Source organism: Crotalus tigris, unplaced genomic scaffold (assembly GCF_016545835.1).
Source record: "Crotalus tigris isolate CLP2741 ecotype Arizona unplaced genomic scaffold, ASM1654583v1 scf7180000019267.1258330, whole genome shotgun sequence".
Taxonomy (NCBI): domain Eukaryota; kingdom Metazoa; phylum Chordata; class Lepidosauria; order Squamata; family Viperidae; genus Crotalus; species Crotalus tigris.
The window spans coordinates 382,860-397,063 of record NW_024097462.1 but is presented as its reverse complement, the minus strand read 5'-3'; the positions used below and the strand labels follow the sequence as shown (position 1 = coordinate 397,063).

The window sequence follows — 14,204 nt, the reverse complement described above, 5'->3', positions numbered from 1 at the left end:
GGACTGGCAATTTTTATTTTCTTTGGTAGAGAAAATGAATTTTGGGGATAATTTTTTACATGCACTTAAAGCTATATATCAGCAGCAATCTGCACAAATTGTTGTAAATGGGGGATTGACTGAGAATTTTAATATTCAAAAAGGGACAAGACAAGGATGTCCATTATCCCCATTGTTATTTGTTTTAACATTGGAAATTTTATTGATTCAGATTCGGGAATCGAAGTTAGTTAAGGGTGTAAAGATAAGGAAGAATGAGTATAAATTGCGGGCATTTGCGGATGATTTGGTTTTAATTTTGGAACAGCCGAATCAGGCGATTGATGGTTTATTAGAACTTATAACACAGTATGGGAATGTTTCTGGTTTTAAAGTTAATAATTATAAGACTAAGATATTATCTAAGAATATGTCAGTTAAAGAAAGGGAAAGTTTGATTAAAGCCACAGGTTTTCAGATGGTAAAAAAGGTTAAATACTTGGGAGTATATCTAACTGCTTCAAATGGAAAATTGTACAAGAACAATTATGAACCACTATGGGCAAAAGTCCAAAAGGATTTAATAGATTGGAAAAAATTGCAATTGTCATTGTTGGGGAGAATTTCAGCTGTAAAAATGAATGTTCTACCAAAGTTTCTTTTTTTGTTTCAGATGATACCTATTCTTAAAAAAGAGGCAAATTTGGAGGAATGGCAAAAGGGTATCAATAATTTTATATGGGCCGGGAAGAAACCAAGGGTTAAATTTAAGATATTACAGGATGCTCGAGAAAGAGGGGGACTTAAGGCACCCAATTTGAAATTATATTATGATGCAGCCGCCCTAACTTGGTTAAGTGATTGGCTTAATTTAACAAATATGGATATTCTTTTTTTGGAAGGTTGGGATTTAATATATGGTTGGCATGCATATTTAATTTTTAATAAGAAAGTTGATCGGACTTTTAAATCACATATTTTGAGGAATGCCTTACTTCGTGTTTGGAAGAAGTATTATTATAGATTAAATTATAAAATACCTATCTGGGGGATTCCCAGACATGCAATTGAGGGAACCTCTAAGGGGACAAATTTTGATAAAATTTCATATAAAGAATTGTTAATTTGTTCTGGTTCGAATTGGCATTTGAAATCCCTAGATGTATTAAGGCAGCAAAATATTCTACAGTCATGGTTTCAATATTTACAAATAATGGATAGATGGACTGTAGACAAGAAAGAGGGAATAACACTAGAAGATAGACAATTGGTTATTCAGATTAAAAACCAAGGTCCGGCTCATATAAAAAGAATATATAATGTTTTATTAGAGTTAGATTCGGAAACAGAATTGGTTAAAGATTGTATGATTAAATGGGCTCAGAATATACAGGAGCCGATCTCATTGGATTTATGGGAGATAATTTGGATAAGAAATGTTAAATTTACACAAGCTCAAAATTTGAGAGAAAATTTTTATAAAATGTTTTATAGATGGCATTTAGATCCTAAAAAATTATCTTGTATGTATTCCAACATACAGCCCAAATGTTGGAGATGTGGCAATAATGATGCGACATACTTTCATATTTGGTGGAATTGTAAAAAAGTAAAGGCTTTTTGGATTATGATTTGGTGGAACATTCAAAAGATTTTTAGAAAGAAGATAAAGTTTACTCCTCAACTATTTTTACTTGGTATTTTTGTTGACTTAAATGAAAAAGAAACTACTTTGATGTTGAATTTATTAACTGCAGCAAGGTTACTAGTAGGTCTATATTGGAAGAAAGATTCTTTGCCTACTTTAGAAGAATGGATATTTAAAGTATCTAGTTTTGCAGAAATGGCAAAAATTTCTGCTTATTTAAAGGATCATACACAAGAAAGATATATTACTGTATGGGGAAGGTGGATAGATTATATTCAGAAAAAATATGGAATTAAAAAGTTTTATTTATTTTATGAATGAATATCAAATATTATAGAGAATTGTTTTATAAGTTATGGAGTTAAAGGTTAATTATGATATTTTTTTTTCTTTCTCTTTTTTTTTTCTTTTTTTTAATTATTATAATTTTCTTTTTCTTTTTTTTTCTTAACCCTGTATTCTGCTCTGGGAAGTGAAGGGAGGGGGGGTGGGGGTGGGAGGGAGGGTAAGGGGGGGGTTCTCTATTTTAAAATTTTATTGTATTTTTATAAATGATTGTATGTTTTAAAAAATAAAAATTTTCAATAATAAAAAAAAAACAATCAAATAAACAATACCCCAGTCAAGGAATTGTCAAACAAGCCCATTAAGCAGCCCAACCAAAGAACCTCTAAGACCATCCCCACCATCCCTAACAGGTAAATGACTAGAATATAAACTGAGAGCAAACCCCACTCCTTACCAGCACTGATGATGTTATCTAGTTTGGGTAATGAAACGTCTGCAAAAAACCCCAACCAAACTCAGAAAACTTCAAGCGCACCTACAATCTTATCTTGTATTTTTTTTAAAAAAAATCAAAACAAACACACTAAAGGATTCTTTATAGTTCCAAAATCTTGTATCAAATGGATCATTAGCCCGTCTGTAGCTTTTTAAAACAAAAAGAGCAGGCAGGCAAAGGGTAGGGAAGAAATGGTGGACTGAAGATAATTCTGCAAAAAATGGATAACCGATAACCACAGAGAAATGAAGAGCTGGGAAGTAGACTCGCTCTCTCATGATTTCTCTCCAGAAAAGGAGAGGACGTAAAATCACACACAAGTGCCCCCACAGCTGTTCCTCATAAGGAGACTGCAAAGCAGCAGTTTCTGACAGATTAGGTGATAAAGGACTAGCCATGTTGTCAACACTTTTGGATTGTTATCCACACAAGTCCTAAACTAGTTAAAGAGAGCCCATTCAAACAAGGTGAGTCTAAAAAACATACTTGTTCATTTATTTACTGGGGAAAATGATCAAAAGCTACAGATTTGTGAACAGCAAAAGTTATGTGAAAATTAAGTTCAGTAACTGGTGTGCTCTACCACTTTTGGGAGCAATAACTGCAATTAAACATGTCCTATAACTGCTGGTCATTTCTAAAGGATTAAGGTGAAGATTTCAACTTGGCCATTTCAAACATTAACTTTTTTCCACTTTAGCCATTCTTCGGTTGTATGACTTGTGTGTTTAGTATGGTTGTCTGGCTGCATGACCCACTTTCTCTTGAGCTCCAGTTCACAATATCCCAATAAAGGTGAACTATGAATTCAGAATTCAGTGATGGCAAGCCATTCTGGTCCAGAAGCAGCAATGTGGACCCAAGCCATAATATTGCCACCATCATCTTTTACAGACAGGATAAGGTTCTAAGGCTGGAATGCAGATTTTTCATCCAAACCAAAAAGCCATATTCTGATCTCAGCCACCTACAAAACATTCTTCCAATAAACTTCTAGCTTATCCATCTGCAAACTTTGCAAACTGTAGATGGGTACAAGTTTTTTTTGAGAGACAGAGAGAGAGTCCTGGTTTTCTCCTTGCAACCTTAACATGCATACCATTATTATTTGGCGTTTTCCTGATGGTGGTTTCATGAACACTGACATTTGCTGATGCAAGAGAACCTTTAGTTCCTTAGATGATGATGATGATGATGGTGATATTAATAATATTAATGTTATTATTATTAATAATAATAACAATAATAATGTTGGAAGGGACCTTGGAGGTCACCTAGTCCAATCCCCTGCTCAGGCAGGAAACCCTATACCATTTCGGACAAATGGCTGTCCAGTCTCTTCTTAAAAACTTCCAGTGTTGGAGCATTCACCACTTCTGGAGGCAGGTTGTTATTTTGGAGTTCTTTGAGACCTCCCCGAGTATTACATGTCTTGCTCTTGGTGTGTCAACCACTCCTGGGGAGGGTAACAATAGTGTTGAATTTGTACACAATCTGCCTGGCGGTGGGCTGTTGGAGTCCAAACTCTTTGGAAATAGTTTTGCAATCTTTTCCAGGTGAGCATCTACAACTGTTCCTCAGAGATCCTCAAAAAAATCTCTCTTGTTCAAGCCATGGCATGCTTCCACATACCTGCATTATGAAGATTGAGCTTTAATAATGAATACTAAGAATTCTGTTCTTTAAATAAGGCAGGACATCCCACACTTACAACCGATTATAATCCCACTGATTGAAACATCTGACTCTAATTTCCAATTCAAATGAACCAATTATCCTATAGGATCACACCCTCTTGCCTTTCACATTTATTTGTTTTTTTCAATGAATAAATGAACAAGTATAATGTTTTTTACTCATATACTTAATTGGATTCTCTTTATCTAGTTTTAGGATTTGTGTGGAGAACAGACCACACAGATATACAGTATATATGCAGAAGTACTGAAAATTCAAATGGATTCTCAAACTTTTAAGCATCACTATAGCGAGTGAGAGCAAAAGAGAGCAAAAGAAAATGTGCACTGCACACTGACCAGTCTTTCTCAGCAGATTTAGTTAGCATCAACAACAATATTCAACATTTAGATAATACATTAAGGTCCTTGGAATTCCAAAGAAGTTTAATGGCACCAAATGATGACAGCTTTAGTTTACTTTTTCTGGTTAGATTTGCTGATGTTATTATGCAACTGATGTATTGTGTTTGAATAATCTTGTATGACTTTTGCTGTGTAAATTACTTGGTTGTTTGGGAAACTCTGTATTTCGAAGACACAAATGAATTAATAGTTAAGTAATCTCCTGAAAGCAAACTATGCCCAGCCCAAAAGGAAAAAAAGGATAAGGCAAGACCAGACTTGATTTATCAAGAAGAGAAATACTTGGGATGACTTACAAATATCACGAGAATATCACAATACAACTTTTCTAGCTAGAATAATTGAACTGCAAAAATCCAGATGATCCCTAGATAGAAGCAAAGAATTAGAGTTCAGTATTCCTTTGCTGCCATCTAGAGGTCAATTGGTTTTTTTCTGATTAGATAGGGTAGCTGTAGCAGGTTGTTCCATAATTTGAGAATTATGGGGCAAATAGATGATTTATACAATACATTTTGCATTTCTTGATAAATACACTGTTACTTTATAAAAACTGATGCTGAGATGTCTGTAAAGAACTTATTCAACTGTCAGTCAAATTAAATTAAATTTAGCCCATCATTACCCTATATAAATGTACATCTAGCTTGAACCTTTACGTGCATAGTGTGCACTTATACTCAGAAACAATTCCTATTAGGTTCCATATGGTTATTCCCTTAAGGAAAGTGCTTAGGAATGTAGCCTAATGTACTTTGGAATTGTTTCAAAACCACCTTGTGGAGGAAATATTATCAGATGGTTTACTGCTGACTTCTACAATTTCAAAGGATTCAAATGAAAGAAGCATCATTTGTGACAGAATATTGCAATAAATTACATGTTACTTCACCCTGTCCCTTTGTTCTCTGTACTGCAGTACATCCAGCCCCAACAACTGTTTATTGATAGCTACATAATTAAGATAAGTAGAGAAAGGAAACACAAATTGTGTAAATCAGTAGGGAATCACCACAAGAGACCAGAAATATCGCTCTGCTGAAGTATTAAGCAAGACCTTTCAAGTTGTAAAAACAATTCCAGGAAATACCTCTTATGGAATGCTGAGAATAAAACATCTAAAGAGACACAGCTGAACTCTTGTCTCACTATAACTCCCTATTTATGAATTAATGTAATTCATAAATATATAAATATATTCCTAAAAACTTACTCCAAGTCCTAGAGGCAGGATGCATCCAAAGGGAAAGAAAATTGATGCAACAGGCCTTTATTTATCAAATTATAAGGGGGGGAAATGGGAGGTAGGGAAAGACCCTGGTCCTCTCCAAAAAATAAATTATCAACAAGAGGTAAACAATATATGTAACAATATACAAAAAGCTCTCTGCCTAACTGTATGGCAAAGCTTTAATTCATTCCAGTTTTACAAGAAAATTGATAGGTACGTAAACCGGGAAAGGAAGGAATGGCTGGGACTTGTTTCGTCTTGTAAAATCATGGGAGACTTTACTCCGTGCTGCTGGCCTATCCCTAATTGAATACATTCAACTGAGAGGCCAACATCTTTTTCCATACAGTAACTGCTTCCAACTATCCAAATGTTCTGTTAGGAAATGTTTTTTGAATGTTCAGTTGGAATTTGCTTTCCTGAAATATAAATCCCAAGTCTGTATCCTGCTGTCTTTGATGACCCATTTCAATGCTGGAAGAGTGTTGTCATAAGCCATTTACCCTTCCCTTCTCAAAACTAAATACAGGTAGTTCTCAACTTACAAACACAATGGCTTGTGGTTGCTTAAGAGAGACAGTTGTTAAGTTCTGCCCCATTTTACAACTTTTCTTGCCACATTTGTTAATTGCATTGCTGCAGTTAGGTTAGTAGCAACAGTTAAGTGAATCTAGTTTCTCCACTGAAAGCTTGTCAGGTCACAAAAGGGGACCACATGACCCCAGCATATTGCAACCGTCATAAATATGAGTCAGTTGCCCAGCGTATGAATTTTGATCGTGTGACAATGACGATGCTGCAATGGTCCTAATTGTGAAAAATAGTCGTCACTTTTTTCAGTGCCGTTGTTAACTTCGAATGGCCACTAAATAAACTGTTGTTAAGTCAAGGACTACCTATATTGGCCATTCTTTCAATCACAGGATTTAATGTCTCCTAATTAACCTCATTGCCTTTCTGAACCTGATCCACCTTCTTTGAATCCTTAAAGGAAGTGGATCCAGCCACTGCAAACCAATTTGGTTTGAAAACTAATTCTGTGGTTGCAGTTAAAAGCTGCATTTGTCTTTTGAATTTTTTGAATAGCCACATCAAGAGGCTAACTTGCTACCATTCCAAAATCCTTCATACACTGTGAGCAATCCAGGTGCTCTGATTCTATTCACAGGTATATTACTCTTTTATCCTAAGTAAAGAATTTTACATTTGTCATTTATAATTCTATTGTTTTCAGCTCACTTCTTTAATCTAGGAGCTTCATTTTGCATATCATGCTTCTGATACTAATGTTCCACATTTCTGTAAAGAATTTTATCCACTCAGTCACTATTCAATTAATATTTTAAAATAACATTTTAAGTGCAAAATTGTTTTGACTAAGTAGAAATGCTACAGGCATCAGCCAACCAATTCTGTGCTCTTTCACAAAGTCAAACTAGGTTTTGATTGCATTGTACAAAGGCCACATCACTCTGAAACCTGATGCACATCATTGCCATTACAATCCATGTTTCTAGATATATGTAGTAGTAGTAGTAGTAGTAGTAGCAGTAGTAGTGGTGATGATGATGATGATGGAAGGGACTTTGGAGGTCATTTAGTCCAAACCCCTGCTCAAGCAGGAAACCCTATACCGTTTCAGACAAATGGCTGTCCAGTCTCTTCTTAAAAACGTCCAGTGTTGGAGCATTCACAGCTTCTGGAGCCAAGTTGTTCCACTGATTAATTGTTCTGTCAGAAAATTTCTCCTTAGTTCTAGGTTGCTTCTCTCTTTGGTTAGTTTTCAATGTTAAAAACAACTGTTTTATGGTCAGTTAGTGGATAATGGAAAGCTTTGGAGTAGATTTTGAGAAATATTTTAGGCAAAGTAGCTCTCACAGCATGAAAACGAAAGAATAATTTTCAGCAATCTAAAGTTCTAATCATCTTACTTAGAAAGATCTGACAAAAAGTTCAAAAGTAAACTGTTGTTTACAACAGTACTACAAAACGACAAGGTTTTATCAGAGTTTCAATAATTATAAAAGAGTCACCAAAGACTGCATGACATCTATAGATTGCAGTTGCAGAGACTGACTCTTGTGCAGAACATCAACTAAAATATAATATGATCTTGTGTCTTAGATAGGGATTATTTTCCTAGCCACATGCAGCTGGTGACACTACTCTTGTGCATGACTTCCCAACTGATTACTATGATATCCCAGTCTTCAAGAGAATTTAGAAAAAAGGCAATTATTTCACCACTAAGAACCAAATTTATTCTCAAGTTGAGTCTCATCAAACATAACATGTAACACCAATTTTGTATGAATGCTGTTTTGGAATTAGAAGCAACTTCTAAGCTGGATGGATGGATAAAGAGGCTGGAATCCGTAATTCAACACAGCTGAAGGACATCACATTGGGAAAAGGAGAACAAATCTATTAGAGGCACTGACTAAAATTTAGCCTTTGAAAGTATGAAGAAATAAAGAAAAGAAGGTGCTATGAATAATTTCCTTATCACTACTACTGACAAAGATGATTTTCCAAAAGTGAAGGAATCAGTATCACTATATACTGTATTTTCCGGCGTATAAGACGACTTTCTAAACCAGTGGTTCTCAACCTGTGGGTCGGGACCCCATTTGGGGTTGAACGACCATTTCACGGGGGTCGCCAAACAACGCAGTCCACAATTTTTTTCCCCTTTTCTTTAGCTGTGCTACTCCCTTTTATTCTATTGGCTTTTGAAAGCCAATAGAATAGACTCTCTTGAATAGAATCTAATTCTATTGGCTTTCAAAAGCCAATAGGAATTGTCCAGGCTGTCTCTGCCCTGCTGAGCCCGCCAAAAGTCCCATTCTGCAAACGGTGCTGCACCAGTTGAGTAGTCCTCGACTTACGACCGGTTGAGTAGTCCTCGACTTACGACCGGTTGGGGGTCGCGGCATTAAAAAGGTTGAGAACCACTGTTCTAAACCATGAAAATCTTCTCAAAAGTCAGGGGTCGTCTTATACGCCAGGTGTCATCTTATAGGGCGGGTGCTGAAACTTACCGAGCCGGACTGGAGAATCTGCGGCGCATTAGTGCTGCAAGGGCGGGCCAGACAGGAGAAAGAGGTATGTTTTTCTTGCTGCCCCTGGGCACTTGCCAGACTTCATCATAAGTCTTTTTTGGAAGATCTTGGTGAGGGACAGCACTAATAAAGGTACGGTACTTTTGGAATGAGACCAAAGCAGTCTATAACCTGATTTGAGCGGTCTAAAATGCTCAGATCAGGTGACAGACTCCCTTGAAACAGCCCTCTCTCCCTGCTCTCTATCACACTGCGCTACCGCTCAGATCGTCTTGGAGACAGGGAGGGCTGGGCAGGCAGGGAGAGCTGACCCACCCAATCCAAGCAGGCTTTGTATACAACAACCAGCCAATCACCGGTAAGGTACATCGCATGCCATGATTGGCTGGTTGTTGTATACTGGGTACGTACAGTACAGCACCAGTATCTGTACCAGCTCATACAGTACAGCACCAGTACATACAGTACAGTATACAAATGTCCAACAGTCAAGACCCCATCATGGCTCCACCGGCAAGAAGAAAGAAATATGAAGCCAGTTTCAAACTTAAAGTTGTGAACTTTGCCAAGGAACATAATAACTGCGCTGAAGTGCAAGACAATATGGAGTAAATAGAAAAGATGGTTCGGGACTGGAAAGCAAATGAAAAAGCATTAAACAGTATGCCAAGGGGTAAGTGTGCATTAAGAAGAGGCACCCCACATTGGCCAGAACTCGAGAAACATGTAGCAGACATGGTGAATGAGCATCGCCAAAATGGTTATGTCGTGACACGAAATAAAATACGTTTGTTTGCACTTCAGTGGGCCAAATCTAACCCAGATCACAGAAACAGATTTAAGGCCACTGTATCCTGGTGTACTAGATTCTTGGAAAGGCATAATATGGTACTGAGGCAAAAGACGAAAATTGCACAAAAATTATCTGCAGATCTTAATAGTAATTAGTTTCCATGATACGCAATACAACAGCGCATTAAACATGGCTATGCGTTAAGTAGTATTGGAAATATGGATGAAACTCCAATGAACGTTGATATGATTGGAAATAAAACTGTCCATCAAAAAGGTGAAAAAACAATTTTAATTAAAACAACAGGACATGAGAAGTCCAGTTTTACAGTGGTACTAGTATGCACAGCTGATGGTGCGAAACTGAGACCAATGATTATTTTTAAAAGAAAAACAATGCCGAAACTCAAGTTCCCTGTTGGTTGTTTTGTACATGTGAATGAAAAAGGCTGGATGGATGAAGAAGGGGTAAAGCTGTGGCTTGATAATGTATGGAGCAGGCGACCAGGTGGACTTATTCAAAAACGTAGTCTACTGTGTGGGATATGTTCAGGGCTCATTTAACTCCAGCACCAAGCAAAGGCCTGCAAGAATAAACACAGATGCGGCAGTTATTCCTGCAGGATTGATATCGTTGGTACAGCCACTGGATGTGTGCCTAAACAAGCCATTTAAAGATCGCATTCGAGAACAGTGGAATGAATGGATGGTTAGCGGCGAAAAGTCATTCACAAAAGGAGGAAACATGCGTGCTCCACAGTTGGATGTTTTGTGCAAGTTTGTCATAAAAGCCTGGAATGATATCGATGCAGAAACAGTACTCAAGTCTTTCAAGAAGTGTGGCATATCAAATTCATTAGATGGTATGGAGGACGACTACTTGTGGCAAGATGAAGAGGAAGCCAAAGCTGAGACCACCCCACCTGATACAGAATTCGATCCATATGATGACTGCCTTACAAATGTATCACAAGATGTCATTGATGTACTTATGATATCAGATGACGAACAGGATGATTTTGAAGGCTTTTAAAGGGAAACTGTCACGCCAGCAAAACCTGTAAAAATAGCTTGCAGTTATGATGGGCGTTGCTGACTTGCCAGGGACTTGCCCTGCACTTGCTCTCTCTATTGTTTGTTATCTTCCTCCTATCATCATCAGTTCCAGTTTTGTTGACAGCTTAGAAAACAAATAGCATGGCAGCTCCCATGGGTTTATTGTCTTATCCTTCCTTTCAGCTTTAGAGTGAATTAGGAAAAGTTTAATCCACTTGCACTGTTTTATGTTTACATGTTTGATGACAAATAGCCTTATGTTTATAAGTGACAGTTTTCCTGCTAAGTACCTGCATGTCATAAGATTTGAATTAAAATTACCATATTGAAATCAAATCTGATGTTTTTTTAATTTTTATTTGGTGTGCGTTGGAAGAGAGGTAGTCTTATATGGCGAGTATAGCCCAAACTCTATATTTTAAATGGAAAAGTTAGGGGTCATCTTATACACCCCGTCGTCTTATACGCCGGAAAATACGGTATGTATTTTTAGTTTTGACAATACTCTTATTTTTCAGTATGACTTAACAGTGCTCCCTAACACATCTACTAAACTGATCGTGCTAAACTTGTTTCCCAAATAGACTTTCCCATGTCCTCTCACTTATGTTAAGGATACAAATGATGAAAAGTGAACTATGCCTTTATCAGTCCACCAGGCATCCTTAGGAAAGTGATTTAGCTCCTAGTAATTTCTGATTTGCTATTGTGTCCTAGGATCTCAGAGATACAAATTCTCTTCCAAGGAGGCTGGCTTTCAATTATCCTGTAAGGTCTTTAAAGTTGAGTGGGGTGGGGAAGGGAAGGGAAGGTTCAGGCAGGAGTCCCAGATTATCTTTCTCCCATTGTTCTTTCTATTATGAATTCTGGACATGGACTGAAACCTAAGCATGTATTCAAGGAAGAAATGTATAACTAGTTTCACTAAGTAGATTATCTTAATTTTATTTGGCATTCTGGATGAGACTGTTGCCTTCCCTGATTTTCCTCTATTTCTCTGTGCCCAATACCTTTATATATCTAAAGATCTGTCTTCATTGGTTTAAATCTTCCCTATGTGAAAGATCACCTAATTACACAGTATTCCTTCTGTTTCCCAATAGGCAAAATGTTTTTTTTAATTTCTATATTTCTTGACTTTGGGCAAGAAGATCCAAAGCATCCTATTTTTCACAGGCCTGGGCGGACAGGAGAAGACATTTGTAGAAGGTCTAAAATAGACGAGAAAATGTCAGGAGATTCAGCCTAACCAGTACACCTTCTCTTAAATAACTTTTCTGGGGTTTATTTAAAAATGGGATTTGCCAGTGAAATTTTCTTATCCCTCTCTCAGGTTATAATATCAGCTCTGTCAGTATTCAAGCCATGGAATATCTCACAGGATGTAATGAGTATAATCTGAAGAAGCAGACTGCAGTGTGAAATTCTCCAATTCAGTTTCAAGTGGCTACACTCTCCATTCTCCTCAAAGATAACCTATTCCTCCTGTACTTTATTGCTTCTCAACCAACAAATCAGTCCTATGAGATCACTGAGCATTTTCAGTCTTGAGTTCCACTTCTGGGGATTTTTTTTTTTTTTCGCATTCCTACAAACGGAGGAATGCATTTTCACAGCAGGTCCAAAGCATCTAGGACAGTGGTTCTCAACCTTGCATCTTTAAGACATGTGAACCCCCAAAATTGCCCAGACAGGTTGAGAAATACTGTGATCTAGTGCATAACATTACTCCATGCTGCTGCTGTTGTTTCACTGCAACTTGGAAATTGTTCCCTGGCTCCATCTCTACAGCTAACAGCAATCTTAACTTCATGACATTCCAAGCCATTGTTTCCAAGCTTGAATGTTTGCCCAAAGCACAAGCAGTAGAAATTTACGGCAGTCTTTCCCAATCTTTCTCATTCTTCGTATTAACTGTGTGCTGCAGCTGCCAAAAAAGCCAACACAGTGCTAGGCTGCATTAACAGAGGGATAGAATCAAGATCACGTGAAGTATTAATACCACTTTACAATGCCCTGGTAAGGCCACACTTGGAATACTGCATCCAGTTTTGGTCACCACGATGTAAAAAAGATGTTGAGACTCTAGAAAGAGTACAGAGAAGAGCAACAAAGATGATTAGGGGACTGGAGGCTAAAACATAAAAGAAACGGTTGCTGGAATTGGGTGTATCTAATTTAATGAAGAGAAGGACGAGGGGGTACATGATAGCAGTGTTCCAATATCTCAGGGGTTGCCACAAAGAAAAGGGAGTCAAGCTATTCTCTAAAGCGCCTGAAGGCAGGACAAGAAGCAATGGATGGAAACTAATCAAGGAGAGAACTAAGGAGAAACTTATTAACCAGTGGAACAACCTACCTCAAGAAGCGGTGAATGCTCCAACACTGGTGGTTTTTAAGAAGAGACTGGACAGCCATTTGTCCAAAATGGTATAGGGTTTCCTACCTAAGCAGGGGGTTGGACTTGATGATTTCCAAGATCTCTTCCAACTATTATTATTATTATTATTATTATTATTATTATTATTATTTACTACTACTATTACTACTACTACTATTACTCTTATTAACTGGGTTAGAAATCTCCTCACTACAAGCTACAGAAGTCACTGTTGGGAGAGTCCAATACATCCAAAGGGCAACAAGATGCCCAAAGTTATTCTACCATTGCTGCTCTCTTTTTTTTTCAAAAACCTTTTTTCAAAGAGTACAGGTAGTCCTCAAGACCACAGTTGAGTCCAACATTTCTGTGATTCAGCAAGACAGTTGTTAAGTGAGTTTTACCCCTTTTACCACCTGTCTTGCTACAATCCTTAAGTGAATCACTGCAGTTGTTAAGTTAGTAAAACGTTGTTAAGTGAATCCAGCTTCCCCATTGACTTTATTTGTCAGAAGCTTGTAAAAGAGGATCACATGACTCCAGGATGTTGCAACTGTCATAAATATGAATCAGTTGCCAAGCATGTGAATATTGATCACAGGGCCATGGGGATGCTGCAACTCTCATATAAATATGAAAAACGGTCATCAATTTTTCAGTGCCATTGTAACTTCGAAGAGTCATTGAAGAAATGGTTGTGAGTCAAGGACTATCTGTAAAGCAGACAGGGCCCTGCCATAACCCAACTGAGTCCACTAGAGATTACGCCACATATTTTAACAGGGAACTGTTACATCAACCAGTAAAACAGTTCTTCCCAAATAGCAGCTGGTTTCAAAATTTAAGCATGCATCTTCTGCCCTGGATAAAACTGCCATGCCCAGATCTCTGAGTGATGATGATTCATGTCCTCAGAAAGGAAATGAGAGGCTGTGTCCACAGAATATATTAAGCCATAATTTATCTGACCCTAAATGGTTGCACTCAGGCAAATGCTCCCTTACAAAGTGGCTCCCTTACAAACTCAGAAAGAATCACCTAATGGCTCTAGGCATTGTATAAACTTGGCACTCTGTTCTGTTGCACTTACTGTTATAACTGTTCCACTGCAGAGCCTAAACTGGATCTCTGATCCACTCCAGGACCAACAGAGACACCGAAGCTCTGAGC

General features: G+C 37.5%; 1 protein-coding gene across 2 annotated transcripts in view; it reads right to left on the bottom strand.

Annotated features, from left to right (window-relative positions):
- TPCN2 (two pore segment channel 2) overlaps positions 1-14,204 on the bottom strand; it is a 51,330-nt gene that overhangs the window by 36,540 nt on the left and 586 nt on the right. The gene's annotated exons all lie outside the window — the stretch shown is intronic.